Source organism: Petaurus breviceps, unplaced genomic scaffold (assembly GCF_028583685.1).
Source record: "Petaurus breviceps papuanus isolate PSGF00001 unplaced genomic scaffold, PetGlider_PUasm1.0 90760, whole genome shotgun sequence".
NCBI classification, from domain to species: Eukaryota; Metazoa; Chordata; class Mammalia; order Diprotodontia; family Petauridae; genus Petaurus; species Petaurus breviceps.
This window is the reverse complement of record NW_027187338.1, coordinates 11,307,708-11,329,094: the sequence shown is the minus strand read 5'-3', so window position 1 is coordinate 11,329,094 and position 21,387 is coordinate 11,307,708. Positions and strand designations below refer to the sequence as shown.

General features: G+C 45.9%; 1 protein-coding gene across 1 annotated transcript in view; it reads left to right on the top strand.

The window, feature by feature from the left end:
• HIVEP3 (HIVEP zinc finger 3) overlaps window positions 1-21,387 on the top strand; it is a 159,345-nt gene that overhangs the window by 86,327 nt on the left and 51,631 nt on the right. The window lies entirely within an intron of this gene.

Below are 21,387 nucleotides of genomic sequence, written 5' to 3'. Positions count from 1 at the left end.
AGGTTCCTTGTGGAACTGGTATTCAGAGATGCTTTACCCGGGCTTCATGTGTTGGCTTTCAGCAGATCTCAGGAGAGCTTCCTCTCAGGCTGAGGACGATGGCCATGACCATGGCCATAAGGGTCCCTGCAGGGAGGACGAGCTACCTTGTCCTGCTCCCAGGTTTCACCATCACCCATGAACTGGGGGGAAGGGTGGTGCCAACCTTCTGGATGGTTTGAGGTCAAAGAGGTAGACTGGCTCTGAATGGCCATTTCCATCAAAGTGGCTCCTCTAGCCAGTCACAGAGTAATAACCCTCTGGTTTCCCCAGTGGCAACTTTCGAATACCTTGAGAAGAGATTTCTAATACCCCAGTTTTGTTTGGGGCACACTGTCAACTCTCCCATAGGATTGTCTAACATGTATAATTTTGTAAATGTGACAATCCAAATGTCTCAAAATGCAGTTCTCTGGGAAACCCATCTTCATTTCCATTCCAATGTTTGGGAGGGCATGTCAATCCAGAAGGAATTTGATAACATTTTCTCTTAGTCAGGTCCCATGTGCATGGTTGTGAGTATGTGTTTACCACTTAAGGAAGAGGTTCCCAACCTAGGGTATGGTTATAAAGAGTATATGGTAAATAACTATATTATCCTTTTGAAATTAATTATTTGTTTTATTTCTTATCTGCCTAGGCATGGGTAAACTCTAGATTTTATTACCTATAATATTGAATAGGGAATATGGGAAGGTTTATTAAAAGCCAGATGGTACAGGGTGTCCCTGAGTTGGCCCCTGTTGGGACACATAGTACCTGGTACCATGACTGCCACCCCCTTGCCCATCCCAGTATGCATAAGCTACTCCAGGTCCAGATCAAAGGACTGACCCTGAAATGACAGACTCATCTCAGTGGACTCTAATTTGTTTGCTTTATTAGTATTTATCAAGTGCAAATTCTAGGTCCCAGGAGGGAAAGATACAACTTATAATGAAGCACTATGCACTTGGTACAGTCATTATGAGAGAACCAAGCAGGGTGAGGGGGTAAGGTTCAGAGGTCAGAGTTCACTCACGTCATTGTCAGAAGGCCACAAATACCTCTTTCCAAGAACATTCATGCCTTACTTATTTAGGCCCAATACTTTCTTCTCCATTGCTGTTGGGCAGAGTATACTCTTGTCTTGGCAGAATGCTATCATTTTAGGATTTTCAAAGGCTGTAACATGACTCTTTCCCACAACTTGGCTATGTACTAGCCATCTCTTTTTCTCTACATTTGTTTGAAGAACCACATGGGAGAAGCTCAGAATTACTCCAAGTGGCCCAGAGATTGCCTCCTCTGGGTATTAAGGCTGGAGGACATCCCTAGTAACAGTTAGGGTGGGAGGAGATCCCAGCAGGCCTATATCTCAACCTTCACATCTCAGCATCTTTAAATTGACTGAAGGCAAGAGGGCTGTCTGTTGGTAGTTGTGGGGCTACCAAGGGAGACCCTGGCCTGAAGTTCTATATCCTTGTGGATATGAATAGAGATGTCTTTGTTTCTGCCTAGAGAACTCAGTCCTCCAGGCTGTTACTGTCTTTATTCTGCCTCTGACCTCCTTTTCCAAACTCTCCTTCCACAAATCCTGTGACCCCAGACTTCTCTGTCTTCTCTTTCTCCCCAGTCACTGCTAGTTCTTCCACTCCTGCCATTTACACCCTCTAAGGCCTCCTGCTTCTTTTCAAGCCACACTCCAAGAGTCCAGTTCCCTTGCTTTCCCCTCTGCTTCTACAGTTTCTGCTCTTTCTTTCAGTGGACCTCTTTCCCAGTCTCCATCTTCAGCTCTGACTCCCTTGCTTTCTGGCTCCACCTCCCAAGAAGGCTACAGGGCATCTCAGTGCAGATGTCCTGCCATGCCAGGAAACTTAACCCACCGGTGCTGAGTTCCTCATTTAGAAGAAGTGACACAAAGCAATGCAAAGCATGCTCAGCCTGGAGCCAGGTAACCTAGGTCTGAATCTCAGCTCTGCCATTTTCTGCCTGTGTGTCTTGGAGGAAGTCATTTGGTCTCTTTAGCTCAGTTTTCCCCTTATGAAGTGAAGCTAATGATATTTGTCCCTCAGGGGGATACAAGGAAGAAAGTGCTTTGTCAACCTTAGAACATGATAGAAATGTGAGGTGTTGCTATTCTCTCCTCCCAGCTAGCAAGTACCCCTTCCAAATGGCCTCTGGGGTCCCTTCCAGCTGGAGATTATGACCTTGTGGTCCTGATTCCATGTTATCATCCGTAGCCCTAACCTCCTTCCCCCTATGTAAACTTTCAGCTTGGAATCTCTTCTGATTTCTGTCCCTGTTATCTCTTTACTCCCCTATCTAGTCGATCTCTGAGTTCTTCCAATTCTTTCTCAGTTCCTGTCCTCCTTTTCTTTATCCACACTCCCTCCCTAGGACATTCACTTCTTTCTCATCTCCCAGGGTCTTCTCTAACTAGCCCATTCTTGGCACTGCTGGGCTCATCCTCCTCAGGCACAATTTTCTGCATCTCATTTCTCTGTTGTCAAAATTTCCCATGGGCGGGATTTCTTGTTCCTCAGAAGAAGAAAAACATTGAAAGTGCTCAGCCTTATTTTCAAACCTAAATTCCAACTGGGTGACCTCCAACTTTATTTCTAGTGGGACACACCCAGTCAAGCCACATCTGCTTGCATCTTCAATACTAAAGCTGCTCTCTGCCACTGTCACCCTCCTTTTTTTTTATTTTTGGAGGGCAATTGGGGTTAAGTGACTTGCCCAAAGTCACACGGCTAGTAAGTGTGTCAAGCTTCTGAGGCTGGATTTGAACTCAGGTCCTCCTGACTCCAGGGCTGTCACCCTCCTTTCTAAACTTGTCACAGAGAAGCACCCCTTGTCTAGGCCTGACCCATTTGAAATGATTTGCTTCACTTTTGCCTCCTTTCACACTTCTACCTAGATCATTTGATTAATTTATACTTCTTGGCACAATGCTTTTTGCAAAGGGGCCCTTTGGTTTGGAAGAGTGATTCACTTGGTTAGCCAATAAACATTAATTAAATGCTCATTGTGTACCAGGCACTGTGTGAAGTACTGGGCATATAAATATAACCAGAAAAAAATTAGTCTCTTCCCTCTGGGAGCTTACATTCTAGGGGAACACAACACACAAAAGCAGAGCTGCAAAGTGTTGGGGGTGAGGGAAGAGGATGTCAAGTACCTACGTGGGGTCGTGCTGGCTAAGTACAGAGAAGGAGGGGTAGAAGATCTAGAGCCCTTCCCCAAGATGGGGGTTCCAGGAAGAGCTCACCAATAGAAGGAGGAGCTCAGATAGGGGAGAGCAAGTCTGCCACCTCTTATATATTACTATCTCTCCTTGAGGGAAAGGATAGTTCAAGTCTCCTGTTTCTTCATGTCCTTCCATAGGGCCTGGACAGGACAGGGCTAAATACCAGGCACTTTGAGACAGCTAGGCAGTGTAATGGATAGAGTGCTGATCCTAGAATCGGGAAGACCTAAGTTCAGATCTGGCCTCAAAAGCTTACCAGCTGTGTGACCTTGGACAAGTCATTTACCCTCTCTATCTTAGTTTCCTCAACTGTAAAATGGGAATGGTAACAGCATTCACCTCCCAGAGTTGTTCTAAGGATAAAATAGGAAAATATTTGTAAATCACTTAGGACAATGCCTGGTACATAGGAGATACATAGGAGATAAATGTTAGCTATTCTTATTATTACTTGGTAAATGTTGTTCACCAAGTGTCTAGCTGGTTGAGAGAGATCGTTTCATGTTGGTTCTAAAGAAGGTCGTGACCTACTGTAGCCAGTCATTGTTATAAGCTCTTGAAACCTTCCTTGTAGTGGATGGGAGAAGGCGTCCTGTGATAGATACAAAATGCTAATCAACAAACCAAGTCATGACCATTGGCCCACCTCCCATGCGCCACTCCCACACTCTATATGTCAGCAGAGGGGTCATGAGTCAATGTCTGTGGTAATGTAGCTCCCAAACCCCTGATATAATCTTAGCCTACACTAGCACAGAGCTTCCTGGAACAAAGAAGTGATAGCATCACTTCCCTCTGTCTTGCTCACACCTCACCTAGAACATTATCTACAGTCATGGGCACCATGTTTTTAGGAAGGTCACTGGTAAGTTGGATAGCGTCCAGAGGACAGAAATCCGATGAGTCCCTTGAGTATGAGAATTGGTTAAGGAGTTTTAGCCTGAAGAAGAGAAAACTCAGAGGAAAACTGATAGCTAGGTAGGTATCAGACAGTCTTCTAAGGGCTGTCAGATGGAAAAGGGATTCAATTTGTTCTGTTTGGCCCCAGGCAGGGAGGTAGAACCAGGGCAGTGGTGGTTACAAATAGGCCAATTTAAGCTTGTTAGGAAAAACTTCCAAACAGTGAGAATTGTCTCTAAGTAGAAGGGCTGCCTTGGGAGGTGGGGATTTTCCCCATTACTGGAGGTCTTCAAAGAGAAGCCGAATACCTTTTGTTAGTCATGTTATGGAAAAGATTCTTATTTAGGTACAGACTAAACTAGTTGCTTCCACCTCTAAAAATTCTGTAATTCTCTGCTATACAATCTGTAAAGGAGCAATGTGGCCTTGATTAAACATTGCTGTTAGTTCAATTGATCCCTCATTCCACAGCATCTCAGAAAAGGGAGAGAACTTGGTGACTCTAAGCACTTAAAAGACTGTTGTGAGAAGAGCAACGAGGCTTGTTCTCCTTGGCCCCAGAGGATGTAGGAGTCATGAGAAGCCAGATTAAGGTCTGATAATCCAAGAAACCAGGATGTGGAATGGGATGCCTTGAGAGGTGGCAGGGGGCAGGGTTCCCTCTTGCTCTTATTGGGTGTGCTATAAAGGGGATTTTCATTCATATAGAGGTTGACCTAGGGCACCACTTTGGTCCCTTCCAACACCATGATTCTGTAATTCTGGGTGGGCCCTGCAGAACATGGTATGATAAGGCAGGCTGGTGACAGCTCAACCTGTGATGAGACAAGGGGAGAAGGAGAAGAGGAGCCTGTCCCGTATTTCTAGTCTAGCAACTAGGCAATGTGGCTTCTCTAAGACTAGATTTGCAGTCAGAGCTGACTCTGTTGCTTTCTAGATTATCCTCCAGAAATGATGGGGCAAATCATTTCCCATCTTGAGAGCTCATATTTCTCATCTGTAAAATGGGGAGGGGAAGCCTAGATAATCTGTAAAATTTCTTTTAGCTTGAGATAATGGGATTCTGTGAAAGACAGGAAAGCATGAGAGGAGAGCTGAATGGGAAGAAGTTTTGTTCTCTCTTCCTTTTTTCTTTCCAGTTGAAAAACAAAGTCTGCCATGTAGAAATCCTTTGCTAACTTAGAACTTCAGCTTACTCCCTCCTTCCCCTATATAGACCAGTCTAGATCTGTGGCAACTAGGTTCTTGGCCAAGTCCCACCTTTGAGCTTATCCCAGCTTACATGGAGGCATACAAACTCCCTCCCTCAATTATCTCCCCAATTCTAAGGACTTTTCCAGATGCATTAGCTACTTTGGTTACAGGTATTATACTAGCTGCTTGCCTACCCTGCCCCCCCACCTCTTCCCTCTAGTTGTTTGTAAAGGTGGGGTCTCAGATAAATATGTCTCAGACAAGAGTCTGTGAGTCAACTCTCATCCTTGGTCGCTGACTTACCTGTGACTCTACTAACTCAGGACCAGCCCCTGGGGACCTTCAGCCTGCTACAACAGATGCAGACCAGAGGGCCCCTACACCAAGATCCTGCTCTCCCGAGAATACAAAGACCATGATGGCTCTGTCCTGGAACAAGGCATACTTAACTCACATCATATACGAAGAAGGGACAGGAAACCCACGGCGGCAGGGGTGGTGCCCCACAGGTGACAAGACTCTGCTAAGTTTGCTTTCCCTATAATGTGGGATTATAGTACCTTGGAGAGAGCCTTTAGAGCTACAAGAGTGATAACCAGCAAAGGGTGGTCCCCAACTGCTGGCTTCTGTGGTCAGGCTTTGACCTGCTGGACTCTGCTGATAGGTGGAGTGCTCATCCACGGGCAGCTGTGTGTGCTACTCCTGCCACAGCCAAGGGCTTAACAGTGCCCTATGTGTGTGCCCAATGGTTCTGCCATGTCGACATCTGAAGCTCTAAGAATGGCAGCCTTGGAAAGAGGCAAATGTCAGTACTGAAGTGAATAATAATTCCATATCGACAATGTATGTGACAGTGCCTAATGACTGTGTTCAAAGCAAGAGGACACGGAATTTCAGAATTGAAGAGTTTACTTGGCACTTGGGAAAGGTTATTCCTTAGCAAAGATACTCCCCAATAAAAACACTGGATTTCAAATATTCTATTTAAGCTGATTTTTTATAATTCCATAATGTCTCTCTTTCTTCTAACTAACTTAAAAAGGCTTTCCAGCCTTAAACTCATACATACCTGTATCAGGTGACAAAGTGTCAAGGTCCCATGGCCTCTGACTGGCCCAAAGAAGAAGGTCTTAGAAGGTACTGTAGAGACATAGCCATTGCCGAAGTTGTGATGCAAAGTTGACATCACCATATCCATAGTGTATTCTTTCCCTAACACCTCAAGCATCATATAGTACAGTCCAATGCCTAAGACTTTTCCTAGAAATACATACAACAGGGGTCAATTCAAGGAAAACTCCACTCAGATAATCAGGCTACCCAGGGATGCATTGCTCTGCTATGATAGGAATCACCCAAGTCTCTTGCTTTCCCTTCTGTGGACCCTCTTGACTTTATATCCAAAACAGAAGAGCCACTTTAGAAATATCAGCTTGGGGGCCTGGGCTATCTCTGCTTTTATAAACTGCCTAGGCATAGTTTTGGAGTAGAAGAGGCTGGTGCCCTCATTACAGCTATTAGGAGTAGCATTTAACTTCCTACTCTCCTGCCCAAACTGCCCTCTTTTCCTGATTATAGCAATATTCAGCAAGTGGGTCAATACAAAAGTCTATATAGAATAAGAAAGTGTCATTGGTTCCCAAGCTGTGACAGTGGCAGCAAGGAGCAGTTTGCTGGTATAGACTCCTGGAGACAGTAAAGATAGTCACCAAGCAAAATTTTTCTGTTAAGATAAATTTAGGAAATGTGTAATGCGAATTAATTTCCCTCGGCAGGTCTAAGTCAGGATCCTGGGTGCTTTGGTTAATTGTAAATTACAAGAAACTTTCATCTCTCTTCAAAAATCTCCCTACCATTGCAATACCTAGATGGTCACCAGCTTGAAATCCCTTTCACAAGGGACACTAGGAGATGCAGACTAGGCAGGCAAGAGGGTGGCCAAATAGAAGTGCCTCCTTCAGAGGCATCTGGGAAGTGAAGTCCAGAAAAGCAGAAGGCAGGATGGCTGCCAGCTGAAGTTCCTTCAAAAGAGATGCTTGTGAGGGCTAACCCAGAGAAGGAAGCTCCAGCGTCAGCAGGGGAAGCAAGTAGAACTGTAGTGATCTGGCACAATGCCAGTAAGTGAGACCAACATACCAGGGAGACCCAAACACTGGGGGAACAGTGGGTGGACTGCAGAGAATGAGTTCCAAGAAACCCAGCTTGGAGCAGAACACCACTGGGTCTGAAATGAAATTGCTGAGCTACTCATCTGATTGGCCAGTCTTGGTTTTCTGGATCTGTCAGCCCTGCCCTTTCTGTAAGATTGTGGCTACACAGCTGTGTACATCCCTGCTCCATTGGAACTGGAGTGTAGCGCCTAGACCAGTATTGGAAAATAGAGCTAGAAGGACATTAGGAGAAGGAAGAGAAAAGGAGATAGAATTGTTGTAGCAGAACCCTGTCATGGGGAGGAGTGTCATCCTTACTTACACTGGAAGTAGGAGGTAAGATTCATACATACCATATACCCTGAGGCAGCCAGGAGGTACAGTGGACAGAGAGCTTGACTTGGACTGAGGAAGACCCAAGTTCAAATCCAGCCTCAGACTCTTACCTAGCTTAGTGTTACCTAACCTAGTGTTAGTCACCTAACCTCCATGTGACTCAGTTTCCTCATCTATGAAATAGGAATAAATAACCTACCTCCCAGTATTGTTGTGTGGGTAAAATCAGATAATGAGTGTAAAGCATTTTGCAAAGCGGTATATAAACACCAGCTGTTGTTGCAGGCAGCAGTAGACTTTGGACTTGGTAGTCAGTGAACAGGGTAATGCAGGTGTCTTATATGAATGAACTCATGTCCCCAGCCTGAGTTGAGTCAGGAGGCAAGTCCATGAAGCTGGGAGCCCCTTAGGAAAAATAATCCCGTCCTTTTGGCAGTAGAGAGAAGGGTGTGGCATGGGGAAGAATTGGAACTTCCTTTGTCAAAATATTGTCCGATATCAAGATGGGCCCCTTAGCCTTGTGAGGTGACAGGTCTATGATCAAGTCCTCAGAAAAAAAAAAGAAGCTCAGGAGATTTCCATGGGGTGGGAAGGAGCTGGAACCACTCAACTGGTTTTCCAAAGGTATCCCGAACCCTCCAACATGGCCGGCTTCCCACCAGTCATGGCAGAATATTTTTTGTGTCCCACTTTCGTTTCCTTCCTACTTCCTCCCTTTCCCTCCTCCTGTCCCCCACCCCAGTCTGGAATGTTCCTTACCCTCACCTTCACCTTTTGAATCCCTAGCTCCCTGAAAGGCTGACCTCAAGGACCCCCTCCTCCTGGAAGCCTTTCCTGATCTCCTTATAATTCATACTTCTAGACCTGAAAATGAGTTCAACCCCCCTCTTTTGAGAGATAAGGTAACCAAGGCCTAAAGAGGTTAATTAAGAGACTTGCCCAAGGTCACACAGTATTAAGTATCAGCAGAACCCAGGTCCTCTGATTAGCACTGGCCCTCTTTCCATGGCACCGAGCTGCTTCCTAGGGTTCTTTGGCCTCTACAAAAAGTTCCTTTGTATTTGCTTTGTATATATTTGTATTTACTTATTTGCATATCTGTCAGTTCCCTCCAGTAGAATGTAAGCCCCGTGAGGGCAGGAACTGTTTTGTTTTTGTCCTTTTGTATCCCTAGCACCAAGCACAGAGTCTAGCATATTAAGAGTGCTTAATAAATGCTTTGAATTGAATGGAACTGAACTGGACTGAACTGACTTGAGTTGAGTTGACAGCCAGCTGTGTCGCAGGTGGTATGGGTGGTCTTACCCATGGAAGACTTCCCAGATCTAGGAGTTGGTTCTCTCTTGCTGATAAGGGCTTGAGGGGCAGCTATCCTAGCCCATTGTTACTACAGCAGGACCTCAGAGAGGTCACAGACAGTTGGCCAGCCGACAGTTCTCATTTTGGAGGAAAGCTTGCAAGGGTGGCCCCACCCTGGGGCCTCCAGCTTCCTGGTGGAGGTCTCCGCTCATCAGTTCTGCTTTCTGAGGAAGGTTTTGACTTTCAAGTTGAGCTGGATAAATAACTGGACCCACCGGACTGACAGGGGCTTAGCTCATCTGGAGGCAGAAAATACTTTAAATGCAAATAGTCACTCTGGGCACAGCCTAGAGTGGTGCTCTTTCCGTGAGACATTGCCCTGCTTCAGGGATTGGCTTGACCACCACTGGTTACTCCCCCTGCCCCTCCCAGATAGCTTGGTTGTACTTTACCTCTTACATTTTCCCTATGCAAAGATAGCGCATGCCATCGTCTCAGAGGTATCTGTTCTCAAGAAGAGCAAGCATTTAGGTCTTTTTAAATTTTGGTGCTATATATTGGGCAGCATCTGGCCACTTGGCAAGTCAGAGAGCTAAGACCAGTGGGGCGGGTCTCTAGCATGCCCAAGAGTAGAACTCTAGGGATCCCTTATTTGGTGATGAATCCCCAAAGGACGTCACAAACTCCAGGTATCACTGCAGATATTTTTGTATTCTTGGGAAACTCTTTGCCATCCCCTCAAGATTCCCCACTAGATTTGCTTTCTGGTAATCCATCCTGGCTCCCTACCTACAAATCAGATGCCCAAGAAAATTTTACTTCCTAACAGTGATATTTGTTAAACTCAGCATGGAGGTATAGTGGTGAGCCCAGACCACATAGATTCATGGGGTGTGGTGCTCAGGATCTTGAGGGTAGGCTAAGGTGTCATCCAAGTAGATGTTGACACCATGGAGCTAAGACCATGAAAGGTCACGAAAACCTTTTGTGGGGGAGTGGGGAGGCATACTGGCCCCAAAGACCAGTCTTTTGTTGGGTGTGGGGACCTCTTCCCCAGTAAAATGTAAGAATGCTATATGCAACAATCCAGTAGAATCCAAGCTTCTAAAAAGTAAAATCCAAGTTGGATTTTTGTCTTGGTAGCCTTGATGTTTTTGCACATAGTAGATGGTTAATAAAGAGAAAGGTACAGAGGTGGGAAATAGAATGCTGAGTTCAGGGAACAGCCACTTTGGCTGGAAATTAGAGTGTTTAACAGAGGGCAATTTGCAATAAACCTAGAAAGGTAGGCTTTCTGCTTCAGGCAAGTCTACAAGCTTTCATTAAGCCTTTTCTGTGTTCTGGGCACAGTGTGCTAAGCCCTGCGGATACAAACAAAGGCAAAAACCTGTGCTTGCCCTCAAGGAGCTCCCAGTCTAACTGAGGAGACAACTTACAAATAACTACATACAGATAAGATATAGAGACACAGTAAAGTGGAGATAACTGAAGACACTAAGGTGGAGATCCAGGCAAGACTTCTTGCAGAAGGTAGGACTTTAACTGAGGTGGGAAGAAAGTCAGGAGATAAAGAGGACAGAGAGCATTCTAGGCCTGGGGGACTGCCGAGAAATGCCTGGAGCTGAAGGATGGGGGCCAGTGTCACTGGATCAAAAAGTAATGGTGGGGAGTGAAATGTAAGAAGAATGGAAAGGTAGAAAGGAGCCAGGATATGAAGGACCTTAACAGTCAAACAAAGGATTTTGCATTTGATCCTGGAGATGACAGGGAGTTACTAGAGTTTATTGAATGAGTTCCACACTCAGAGCATGTGGTGATTGGTGGCTGGAGGGGAGGAAGGGTCCAAGATTAAAGGCAAATCTTGATGGCCAATGCCAGCTGTAGACCAGGGCTCAGGTGGTTGTCCCTTTGGGATGCCACGTTTTCACCCTTCCTTGTGCCTTGTTCCCTCTTGACTAAATAGTTCATGGTAAAGTGGCCCATGTTTCCCACAATGTAGACTGAGGCCCTCAGCCAAGAGACAGGAGGAGTTCGGTCAGACTGGGGTCAGTGTCCCCAGCTAGCTGATGTATGTAAGGAGTGACATCTCCCCCAGTCAGATCCCTAGCTGCTCCTCAAGTCGTCGACATTTCTGCATGAGGGCAGGCTGGCCAGTTCTGTTCAGCTAGGCTGCTTCATCCTTGGCCATGGCCAACAATCCCTCCATAAATTGATCCCCGAGTACCATCTTTTTCCAAGGAGAATTCTGGCTAAGGGTTTGTAAACTGCTGGCAAGGTTGATAACTGTCCCTTGGATGTGGTGGAGTTTCTTGGTGTGTGGTTCATGGCTTCAAGTATCAAGGGCTCTCTTGACCAGAAAGGTTACCTCATCATCATGCAGCCGCCACTCCGTTTCCTCTCTATGGGACATAGGCCAGAGCCATGATAACACAAACCCTGCCTTGGCTCAGTGAGTAAGGAAGTTCCAGGACCAGGTCTGGGCCAAGAGGCTAAGCAACTCATCTTCCTGAGTGGCCTGTACAGGAAAGGGTCCTAATGGAACAGACTGTAAGTAGCCCCAGGTGCCTATTCTCAAAACTACCCAACACTGCAAAGTTATATTCTTAGGTTGGAGCTGGGCCACATGGGCCTTCAGGGTTATATCCCTCTCTAATTTGACTGCAAGAAAGTCTTTGGTGGCCACAAGAAGGATAAGGGGGAAGAGAGGGATGGAGCAAGTATTTATTAAGTGCTTACCATAAACCAAACTCTTTAAAGTACTTTAAATATCTCATTTGAGCCTTACAAAAGCCTTGTGAGGTAGGTGCTATTATTTTTCCCATTTTATAGTTAGGAAATTTAAGTAGGCAGAGGTTAAGTGACTTGCCCAAGGTCATGTGGCTAATAAGTATCTGAGGCTAGAGTTGAACTCAGGTCTTCCTGACTCCAGGCCCCACACACTACTCTAAAGGTCACAGATTCCTCTATTCTTCCTCCTTCTCCTTCTTCTCCTTTTTCCTTCTTTCTTCTTTTTCTCCTTCTTTCTCCTTTCTTCTTTTTCTCTTTCTTCCTTATTCTCTCTTCTCCTCCTCCTCCTTCTTCTGGCAATCAGGGTTAAGTGACTTACCCAAGGTCACACAGATAGTAAGTGTCTGAGGCCAGATTGAACTCAGGTCCTCCTGACTCTAGGGCTTGTACTCTATCCACTGAACCACATAGTTGCCTTTCCTCTATTCCTTCTTGAATAAGGAGAATGATTCAGTCCTTCCCTGGTCACTAGAAAAAGATGCCCACTAACAAGAAGAAGTGCCCTTCCTGAATGCTGTAGTTCATACAGACAAGATGACTACCTACTCTATGAAAGTCTTCCTTATTTATGAAATGAATGGATTGGATTCAACGGCATCTGAGGTCCCCACACCCTTCTCAAAGTATCAAAAAGGAGGAAATTAGGACAAGTGGGGTCTGGAAGGAGGATGAACATGAGTGATGTCCAACTAGATGTAGATATCTGGAACTCCATGCACTGGGGAAGGACATTGGAGCAGTTAAGGTACAGAGAGTTGGGCTTAAAGCAAAGTCAGGTTCTAGTTTGGTGTGCAGAAAAGCTTTTTACTGATTAGTGCGATGCTGAAGTGAAATGGGTTGTCTCAGCAGGCAGATCGTTCCCTCCCAGTAGAGTTCTTCATGTAAAGCCTAGATGGCTCTTTGGGGATGTTGCAGGGAGGAAATTCTTGTTCAGGCACAGGTTGGATTAGATGTTCTCAGATAATATGGTATAAGCACTCCACTGTGGAGTCTTGGAGCATGGTTTGGATGACCACTTGTTGAGGACTATAGTTCAGATCTGTTTTTTGTGTGTATGGGTTGGAGAAGGTGGTTTCTGAGGTCCCATCCAACTCTGGGCCAGAGTTTAGTCAAGAGGGAAAGTGCCAAGGCACAAGGAAGGGTGAAAACATGGCACCCTAAAGGGACAACCACCTGACCCCTGGTCTCCAGCTGGCATTGGCCATCGAGATTTGCCTTTAATCTTGGACCCTTCCTCCCCTCCAACTACCAATTACCTCAATCTATAAAATCTGTGTCTCTTCAGTTCCCTCACATAGACCTCTGGGGCCAAGCAGGACAAGTCTGATTTCTTTTCCATGTAACAACTCTTTAAAACCTTAGAGAGAGCTATTATATCGCTTCTACCCAACCCTCTACCCCTGACCTTCTCTAAAATAAATATCTCTGGTTCGTTCCTCCTGTGCCATAATCTCTAGTATCTTCAGTATCCCAGTTGCCCTCCTGTGACAGTTTCTCAATATCCTTCCTAAAATGTGGTTCCCAGAACTGAACCCAGTAGTTCTCTTGCCACGGATTGACCAGAGCAGAGGGCAGCTGAATTATCACCACCCTTGCTCTGGATACTGTTATCCTATTGAGGCCACCTGGGATCGTATGAGCATTTTGGGCTCTCCTCTCTGTCCGTTCCAGGGAGAATAGTGTTTTTCTAGCCTTGGAAATATATGGGTGCACAGAGAAGTCCTATTTTAAATGCATCTGTGTCCCACTCTCTGTGGCACTCAAAGTGGTTTTCCTTCCATTTGTTCATCCCAGATGTGGAATGGAGAGAACCAGATGAAAGGATTGCTTGCCAGAAGAGTTGGCCCAGGTCAATGGAGGGACCTCCCTGTTAGAAGTGCCTGCTAAGCCAGAATCTATATCCAGTTTCTTGAGTTACCTAACTTGTAAATAATCTGTTTCTTCATCATGGAATCACAGATTGAGAGCTGGAAGGGACCTAGATGGCCTTCTGATCCAATCCTTCCATTTTATAGATGAGGATAAAAGATTCTACACCGTGGCAGTGACATATCTAAAGTCACAGGGGTACTAAATATTCAATGACAGACTTCAATCCTGAGTCCCCTCTAACTCCATACCAGGACCCTCCCCACAATCCTCGTCTGAGATTTACCTTGAGGGAGTGCATGAAAGTTCAGGGAAAGCTGTTTCCAAGGCTAGGAGAGGAAACCCCTGAAACATGAGTTGGGAGCAGGAGAGGAAGAGGCCAACTTTCCCCCACCTATCGATACCCCTCCTCTTCCAGGCAACTAAGGACAACAGTGGCTAAACTCAGCTTCTTTAGATAACCTGGATTGGAGTTTTGACTGCCATTCATTCTCAAACCATATAGTGATATTGGCCTCAGTTTCCTCAGGACTTCCTGAGCTTAGGATCCAGCTCTAACAGTGGATAAGGGTTTTGAGTTTACAATCCACAGTCACTGGCTTCTTGTCTTGGCTGCACCAGGGGCCTTCCCGGGAACCTTGAGTATATACACAGTTTGTGGGGTGAGAAGAGGAGAGCCGTGACCCTCTCAGGCCAGCTACATCTGGCTCCCCTCAAGTCGGAGCAAATGGCCATTCTTCCTGTCCTCCTTGATGTAGGAAACTCAGAAAGCCTGGAGCCTCTGATGTATATGTGGGAAACAGGGAAAGGGAGAGGAGGGATGACTGCGGAGAACAGTGTGGAGTTTGTGTTTTTCGTTCCCCACTAACTGCACTCTGTGCACTAGCCTGGAAAACCCCTGGGATGCTAGAGTTGGAACACTTGGCTTCAGGTGATATTTACCAGTCATAAGCATCTCTGAGCCTCAGTTTTCTCATCTGTCAAATGGGGGAGCGCAGTCCCTCAATCCCAGAGCTGTGATAAAGACCCTAGGAGACAGGCCTGGTTCATAATTGTTATTGTTGTGCGGCTAGTTTGTTCTCTGCAGCCTTCTGGAGGCAGCGCCCCTAGATGCTCGAGCTCTCTGTGGCTTGAGATTGTGGCTAGCCCATGACCCCCCCCAACCCCCTACTTCTCACCTTCCTGTTTGGTTTCCTTTGCCAGTAGTGCTTGAGCAAGCCGGTGACAGATGGCTGGGTTGTCAGCGCTCCCACACCCTCCGAGTCAAGCCGGATTTCAGTCTTGAAAGCAGAAAGTTGTGGTCTCCCCCAGGGTTCCCCGGGGCCAGGCGGAGCTGGGAGGAGGGTGAAGGGAAGGGGGATGGCAGGAGCCTGGCTCAGCCCACATACTCTTCTTTCTAGTACAAATAATTAGAAACCTGGACCTGATTCAAGCTTTTGGTCTCTGTAGGAAGAGAGTGAAACAGAGAGAAGGCTCAGGATTCCAGGGCCTGTCCGCAGACACGCCTGGTGTGTTAAAGCGGAAGGGCTGGCCTTGCTCTGTGTATATCTATCTCTGCCTCTGACTCTGTGCAGGCCAACCTGGCCAACCCAGAGGGAGAGAAGGCTTCCTTCCAATGGGAAAGGGGAGGGAAAGACTTGGACCACTTGGTAAAAAGAGGCTCCCATTATCAGCAACAGCTGGCTCTGACCTTACCCCCTTGGAGGCCTGGCCTAGCCAGCTGGGCCCACCTGCCTCCTTGTGTGGGGTCTGGCTACTCACACTGGGAGAGCGCCCATCTCTGAGACTAGGCAGGGAGCCCCCCTGGAGCCCCTACCTCTGACAGCCACGTCCTCAGCCATTTACTCCACCCTTTGGACCCCCAAGTTCTATTCAATTCGATAAGTGTTTATTAAATGCCTACTATGTGCCAGGGATATAAACACAAGAAAGGGAATAGTCCCTGTCCTCAGGGGGCTTACGGTCTTCTGGGGAGAAACTGCACGTATATGGATGAGTAAATACCAAATATAAGAACTGAGATTTGGCCTGTGATTTTTTTTTTTGATTCTTTTTTTTATGAGCAATCGGGCTCAGGGTTACACGGCCAGTTATTTCTGGGTGTGGTGCTAAGTGTCGGAGCCCGGATTCAATTCCCAGGTCTTCCCGACACTGGAGCCGGTGCTCTTACTTGCTGAGCAACCTGGTCGCCCCTAAGCAATTGGGGTTAAGTAACTTGCTCAAGGTTACACGGCCAGGTATTTCTGGGTGGGTGCTAAGTGTCAGAGCCCGGATTCGATCCCCAGGTCTTCCTGACACTGGAGCTGGTGCTCTTACTCGCTGTGCTACCTGGCTGCCCTTGGCCTGTGATTTTATTGGTATACCACTGGATGAGGAAACTCCTCCCGATGCAAATTGCCACTTTCCCTGCACTTAAAATATTAGAGAATTACCGGAAACCCTGAGAAGTCATATGATTTGCCCAGTTAGTATGTGTCAGCAACAGGACTTGAACTCAGGTCTTCCTGGCTCTGAGGCCAGCTTACTATCCATTTCAACAGACTATCTCTCTATACCAAGTATTTACAACATAAATACAGAATAAAAAATTTGAGCATATAGCAGGACTGTGATTAAAAAAATATTGATTTCAAGTTGGAAAATTTGAGCTTAAGCTCTGCCTTTAATATTCACTATCTGTGTCCCTTTGGGCAAGTCATTCTCTTTCCTTATTTGTAAAATTGAGCGAATAGTCTTCATTCTTGAGAATCAGCATACACTCTGTAGGTTCAGAGACTCTTGGCCTCAAAAGGCCTAAGCAAAGCAAGGTCCTCACCCAAAATGAGGAGAGGAAAGGGTTGGGGCTGACCCTTTTCTCTTTCACACAGGTGCCCAAACCACCACTCACTAGGGTAGAAGACTCAGAAAACCTCAAAAGACCTAAGAGCTCTTGCCCAAAGTAGCTTTGATTATGCTACTTAGTGTTTTCTTCTAGAACACCCTCTCCCCACCTCACCCTTTCTGCCAATCAAAACCTTTCCCATCCTTCAAGATTAAATCACCTCTTCCAGCCTCCTTTTGACATCGACAACCCAGACTACTCTTGACCCTCTCTAAATTCCTGGTATACTTGCAGCATGTAGTAGGGTTATATGGGGCAGCTTGACCTAGTGTTGTTAGCTAACTATTAGTGGATAGGGAACCAGTGATGGAATCAAGGCGGCCTGAATTAAAGCCTTCTTCTGACGCAAAGATTAAAAATTGCAGAAGAGCTAATCCATCTGTATTGGTAGCGGAAGTTTCCACACCAGAGTTCCTCAAACTGATGTAATCACAAGTACAGATCCCTCTCCCCTTCTTCCTACCCCCCCCAAAAAAATCTGGTCCCTCAGGGTTGTTAGGAGGGAAAGCACTTAGCAACCTTCAAAAATGGGAGCTGCTGGTAATAACTAGGACCTTTGCCTGGGACCATCATTCCCAGTTTTCCTCCATGTAGGGAGGTCAGCAGCTACAGAGAGATCCTCAGAATTTAGAGCTGTACCAAAAGCCCCTAGATTTGATCAATAGCCTTCTCAACTTCAGAGAGAACAGCTCTTCCTCCTTCCTGCCTTTCCTTATGTTTACATGGTTCCTTCTTTCTAGATTACAATACAGCTTGCCAACTATTTATTAAGCACCTAAAGAATGTAGAGCACTGAATTAGGAATTGGAAGACATATAAAATGTAGGGGATACCACCTTCATGGAGGAGGAGAATAGGACCCCCACACAAGTAACACATAAGTGAGAGCAAATTGAGGACTAAGTATGAGGTTTCAATTTTAAAATGTTTTATTGACACAGTTTGCTCTTATGTCACTTTTATTTCTGAATCTCTCTCTCTCTTATCCCCTTCCCAGAAAACCATCCTGTATGACAAAGAATAAAAAATGAGGAAAAAACAGTTCTGCTACACTAGCCAGCACACACAACCTATTTTGCAGGGTTCCATACCCATAACCCTCCACCTCTGCAAAGAAGGAGAGAAGTACAATTCTCTTCTTTGAAGCCAAACTCAATCATTACAATTTCATAGCACTCAGTTTGATTTTTATTATTGTTGTTCTTTCTAGTTTCATTGCTGCAGTCATTTGCAAATATTGTTTTCCTGGTTCTGCTGACTTCACTTTGCATCAGTTCATATAAATTTTTCCATGCTTCTCTGTATTCTTCAGCTATATGAGATTTTCAAGTGAATTCGGGATGGCCACTTGTCATCGATATTGTAGATGGAATTCCTGTTCAGGTACGAGTTGGACTAGATGCCCTTTGAGGTCCTATCCAACACTGTGATTCTGTGAATTGAATTGAAGTGTTTGACCTCCCTGGACTCCAGACCATTTGCCTGCCCAGACCCACAGCACCTGCTTGCTCCTTTCTGCCTTTGTCTCCCTCTCTGGATCTCTGGCCTGTCTAACCTGAGGTTTCTGCTATTCTCCTTCCTGTGCATATAAACTCCCAGGCTTGCCCTCAGCCCTTGGCCTTTTACCATCTGAGCCTCAGCCTGGTGGTCATCATTCATTTATCATTCATTGTGCTTCCACTCTGTGCCAAGAAAGCCTTGAACCTGTTACTTCACCAGATAAAAAGAAGCAAAAGATCCCTGCCCATATGAAGAAAGAGATTGACACAACAGAGTCCAAATCAAGGCAGAATGTCATAGATGCCATGAGGGAAATACTGTATGATATGTTGGAGTATAAGAGAGAGGGAGAAGGCAGCAGGGGGAGGAGGAGAGGGAGAAAGCAGCAGCAGGAGGAGAGAGAAAGAGAGAAGGGGGGAAATGAGGGAGGGGAGGGAGAGGGAGAGAGATCTGCTAGCTGTAGAGATCAGAGAAGGCTTCCTATAAGAGGTAGTATTTGATCTGGGCCTTAGAGAATAAATAGAATTGTGATAGGCAGAGATGACTGTGGGGACTTTGCAGACAGAGAGAACAGTGTGAGTAGAAGTTCAGAGGTAGATAAAGAACATATTGTATTTAGAGAACAGCATATTCCCATTTGGCTGGACCACACAATCTCTATAAGAGTGCAAAGGGAGATTAGATTGAAAATGTAGCTTGAGGAATTGACCTTTATCCTGTTAAGTAATGGGGATCCATTGAAGGCTTTTGAATAGGGAAATGGCCTCAGAGATGGACCTTTTGAAGATTAACCAATTGGCACATGAAGGCTATGTTAGAGAAGAGATTGGAGGCATGAGGACCAGTTACAAGGCTCTTACCTCCCAGACAAAGCCACTGGGAGGGTCTAGGTGGGTGGCACCATGGACCTGAGTTAGTTTAGTAGCCATGGGCATAGCGAGGGACACATAAGAGAGACCTTGCTCTCATCTTCCAGGCTCCATCCTCCCTCCTTCATTATTTGTCCCACAGTATTCTCCTGTACACCAATCTCTGACTCTCATATTCAGGGGCTTCAGTGTATATGGTGATGTCCCCTTGACATCCTCTTCTTCCAGTTCAACCTCCGCAGCATCGGTGACCTCCATCTTTTCTCTATTTCAACCAAACACACAGGAAGAAAGAAAACAAACATTTATAAGTATTCACCATATGCCTAAGAACTTTATACATATTATATTATTTAATCCTCACAACCACCCTGCAACAGAGGTGCTATTATTATCCCTGTTTTACAGTTGAGGAAACCAAGGCAGGCAGAGATTAAATGACTTGCCCAGGGTCACACAGCTACTAAGTTTCTGAGGCCAGATTTGAACTCAGGTCTTCCTGATTCTAGTTACAATAGTCTATCACTGTAACACCAGCTGTCTCAAGGCAACTTGTCTTTGATCCACCATCATCCATAACAGGTGTGATTCAGAATTTGGAAATTCCTGTCTTCACAATGTCCTATCCTTCTGCTTTACTTCTTCCTAAATCTCTTCCTCAACTTTACCAATGTGTCTCCAAGGACATATTCAACTGAAAGAAATGGGCATGTACTGAAACCAAAGATAACAAGTGGATTGGACCAGGGATAGGGATTTCATCAGTGTAGGGAACACCTAGAGAGAAATCTTCCTTCACCAACGCAGATCAGCTGTCGTTGAGCCTAAACCCAGGGAAAGGAGAGATCACACGGATTGCCCTGGGTCAGAGAGTGAACTTGAACCTGGTTCTTCTGTCTGACTTGCTGGTGGCCCTTTCTTCCTCTCCATCTTTCTCCCTTCTATGTACTCTGCAATCCAGTGGCCCTGGGCCCCTTACTGCTCCTCACACATGATGTTCCCTCTCCCAACTCTGAGCCTTTTTACTGGGCAGCCCTTACACCCAGGATGCTCTCCCTCCTCTTCTCTACCTCCTGCTTCCCGGCTTCCTTCGAGTCTCCACCAAATCCCACCTTCTGTAAGAAGGCTTCCCAGACCCCTCAGTCTTAATGCCTCCCGATGTATCCTTCACACATCTTGTGTGTGTATACTTGTCTGCACGTTGTGTCCCCATTGGATTGTGGGCTGCTTGACAACAGGGATTTTTTCCTTTGTTTGGGGGGTTTTCTTGTTGGTTTTTTTGTTTCTGTCTTTCTTTGTATCCCCAATATTTTGCACAATGCCCGGCATATAGCGGAGATTTAATAAAATGCGAGTTGACTGAGTGACTTCGAGTCCAGCCCGCTTCTCCACTGCTTCCTGCTGCTTCTTCGATATATGCACTTACACACAAAATACACACATATGTGTACACACACACACACACACACACACACACACGCCCCTCTTGGTTTCCAGTCTTCATATAGGGAGAGGAGAGAGCAGAAATCTTTTCAACCCCAAGATAAGGGAGTCCAAGGGTAAGGGAAGGGAGTACCAAGCTGCCTACCGTGACTTCAGGTCAACAGAGGCAGTCAAGCTGTAGCCTGCGATCCTGAAATCACCTGGGAATGTGGCTGCTGGACAGTTGACAGCCATAATTGGGGCTAGAGATGAGAAGAGCGACTAGAAGATCGGAGACAGGAAAATGTCATCCTAATTTTTCAGAAAAATAAGAAGGTGACCAGCAAAACCACATATCATACCACAGGCCTTCAGACCAGGCTTTATTCCATGCCAGAGGCCATCTTTTGATCCTTTCAATGTTTGGTAGATAATAAAGCAACACCCAACTGTTCACTCTTACCACCCTCCCCACCCCCCCTGCTCCCCTTCTCCAGTGGCACATGTCTTTAATGGGGCCTTTTATGCCTTTTCCCACATGCATATCGAATCCTGTACCTTCCTCTTGCTTTTTGGCTTTGGACAAGTCATACCTATTCGTCATTTCCCTCATCTCTAACATGAAGGGATTGGATTAGAAGGTCTCTCAGGTTCCTTTCAGCTCCATATCTATGATCCCATCATCTTGGGTAGACCTACTAGGTGTCTTTTCTTGGTGCTTTGGGTTCCCGGCAAGAATCAAAATCACAATGGGATCTGATGCCATGTTAATAAAGGCATGACAGCCACAAAGGGGAGGTGACTGTCTCACAGCCCTCTGTCCTGGTCTGTCCACATCTGGAGTTTTCTGACTCTGTTCTTGGCACCATATTTTAGGAAGGATAATGACAACCATGTCCAGAGGAGGGC